This window comes from Coenobita brevimanus, unplaced genomic scaffold, assembly GCF_032717465.1.
Source record: "Coenobita brevimanus isolate Jiangsu-jjx unplaced genomic scaffold, ASM3271746v2 jjx.HiC_scaffold_475, whole genome shotgun sequence".
Lineage (NCBI taxonomy): Eukaryota > Metazoa > Arthropoda > Malacostraca > Decapoda > Coenobitidae > Coenobita > Coenobita brevimanus.
In genome coordinates, this window is record NW_027644874.1 from 28,455 (window position 1) to 31,747 (window position 3,293).

General features: G+C 34.3%; 1 pseudogene; it reads left to right on the forward strand.

Annotated features, from left to right (window-relative positions):
• Positions 1–435: 435 nt before the first annotated feature.
• Positions 436–1,138, forward strand: LOC145390301 (uncharacterized; annotated as a pseudogene).
• The last annotated feature ends 2,155 nt before the right edge of the window (positions 1,139–3,293 follow it).

Genomic DNA, 3,293 nt, shown 5'->3' on the forward strand with positions numbered 1-3,293 from the left:
AACAACAAAAAACAATCCAACACTAACTACTACTACTACTAGTACTACCACTACTCCATATATTTATGACAAAGGTGTAGTCGTATGACCATATGGTCGTATATAACACTGAGGCGAAAAGGCCCTTGCTGACCTATCTGGTTGGCAGTTGGCTGCCCGCTAAAGGGTTAATAATATTTTGTAATAACTATTTTTTATTTGTTTCTAAAATTAATAGATATGGAAGATTCTCTGGAACGGGCCGGTGGGAGTAACATCCAAGAGGAACCCCTAGATCATACTACACAAGAAAACTATAATTATAAGGAATATAGAGAAACGCATAAGAATACTTATTTGGGTAAAAATATATTTAAGTTTTATAAGTTGAAATTGGAAAAGAGTGAAAAATTACCAGAATGTCCAGAGGTTTCTACTAATTCTGTGAACCTTATTATGGCCACCCATTCTCAAGACAAGCCGTATAAATACGACGAAAGTGATGGGTGCTTCAAAAGAAAAGCTATTCTAAAAAAACATGAGATGATACATACTGAAGAGAAACGGTTTACTTGTGAATACTGTGAGAAGACTTTCTCATATAAATCGATCCTAAGAATTCATATACGGACTCATACAGGGGAAAAGCCGTTTGTCTGTGAATACTGTGAGAAGAGTTTCTCATTAAAATCGAACCTAATAGTACATAAACGCATTCATACAGGGGAAAAACCCTTTTCCTGTAAATATTGTGAGAAGACTTTTTCGAAAAAATGGAACCTAATAACTCACATACAGTGCTCATACAGGAGAAAAACCGTTTACGTGTGAATATTGTAGTAAAAGATTCAACACGAAAGAAACAATGGAAAAACATAAACACATTCATACAGGAGAAAAACTGTTTACCTGTGAATACTGTAGTAAAAGATTCAACACGAAAGAAACAATGGAAAAACATAAACGCATTCATACAGGAGAAAAACCGTTTACCTGTCGAAACTGTAGTAAAACATTCAGGCAGAAAGGACACATGGAATCTCATGAACGTACTCATCCGGGGGAAAGGCCGTTTGTTTGTGAATACTGTGAGAAGAGTTTCTCATTAAAATCGAACCTAATAAGACACACACGTACTCATACAGGAGAGATACTGTAGTAAAAACATTCAGACAGAAAGCACGAATGGAAATCCATAAACGCATTCATACGGGGGAAAAACCGTTTGTCTGTGAATACTGTCAAAAGACTTTCTCAGATAAATCAAACCTAAGGACTCACGAACGCATTGAGAGTTGTTTAACTGTGGATACTCTAGGAAAGCATTCAGGTAGAAAGAAAACTTGGAAATCTATAAACACACTCATACGGGAGAAAAACCATTCACCTGTGGATACTATAGTAAAGAATTCAGGCAGAAAGTAAACAATGAAAGTTCATATGAGGGGTTTGTCTGTGAATACTGTCAGAAGATTTTCTCAGATAACACATACACATTCAAAGGGTAAATATGGAAAATTATAAGGGGGGAAAAACGTTTGCTGGGAAAACACTTTTTGGCTGTAAATAGTGTAAGAGGAGGAAATTTCAACCCTAAGGAATCATATACATATTCATTTATATGAGGAAAAAAATATATCAATAGTATGAGAATGTTGCCTGCAGTCTCAGTCCAAAAGCTCTACCGATCGGACAAGTGGCCGAACAACGGTGGAGGTTCATTTTTCTCCTTCTTCTTCGTCCTCATACTAAAATAAATAATATTTAAAAAATCAATTTTATTTAACAACATTCTTATACTGCTATTTTAGTAACTATTTATAATAACTATCTTTTTTTCTTTTTTGAAATTAATAGACATGGAAGGTTCTCTGGAACAGGCCAATGGGAGTAATATCCAAGAGGAACCTTTGGATCTCAGTACAAAAAAAAATTATACTTATGATGAAAAATCTTTGTTGAAGAATACTCATTTCGATAAAAATATATTTAAATGTTATAAGTTAAAAATGGAAAAGAGTGAAAACTTACCGGAATGCTCGAAGGTTTTTACTAATTCTGTGGACCTAGGTGAGAAGACTTTCTCGAATAAATCGACCCTAATAAGACACACACGCACCCATACAGGAGAAAAACCAGTTACCTATGAATACTGTAGTAAAACATTCAAACAGAAAAGAGACGTGGAAGATCATAAGCTCATCCATACAGGGGAAAAACCGTTTACCTGCGGATACTGTAGTAAAACATTCAGGCAGAAAGGACATATAGAAATTCATAAACGTATTCATACGGGGGAAAAACCATTTATCTGTAAATACTGTCAGAAGACTTTCTCCGATAAATCGAACCTAAAACGTCATATACGCACTCATACAGGGGAAAAACCATTTACCTGTGGATACTGTAGTAAAACATTCAGGCAGAAAGGATATATGAAAATCCATAAACGCATTCATACGGGGGAAAAACCGTTTGTCTGTGAATACTGTCAAAAGACTTTCTCAGATAAATCAAACCTAAGGACTCACAAACGCATTCATACATGAGAGAAGTTGTTTAACTGTGGATACTCTAGGAAAGCATTCAGGTAGAAAGAACATATGGAAGAACATAAGCTCATCCATACGGGGGGAAAAAATCGTTTACCTATGGATACTGTAGTAAAACATTCAGGCGGAAAAGAGACATAGAAGATCATAAGCGCACTCATACGGAGGAAAAACCATTTGTCTGTAAATACTGTAAAAAAACGTTCACACAGAAACCAAATATGAAAAACCACGAACGTATTCATACAAGGAAAGGCTGTTAGCCTGTAAATACTGTGAGAAGACTTTACAGCAAAAATGAACCTAACAGCTTACAAAGACATTCATATGAGTGAAACCCGTTCAAATATGAAGCATCTTAAATTTTTTAACAGTTTTAGAGCCTGGTATAGTAGAAGAGGTCATGTAAATGTAACCAATATTATTAAAAAGTACTAAAACTCTTGGAAGTTTTAGTAAAGCGATTTATCGAAAACAAAGGAAGAAAAAAAAATTCAATTTATAGTAAAAAAATACTCTGAAGAAAGTTTAATAATTATTTTTAATAACTATCTTTTCTTTATTTCTTAAATTAATAGACATGGAAGGTTTACTGAAAGAGATCAGTGGGGGTAATATTCAAGAGGAACCCCTGGATCTCAGTACAAAAAATTTTTAAAATTGTGATGAACGCGGCATTTCCTTTATTGAAAAACCTTTGTTGGAGATTCATAAGAATACTCACTTAGATAAAAATGTATTTAGATGTTATAAGTTCCATAC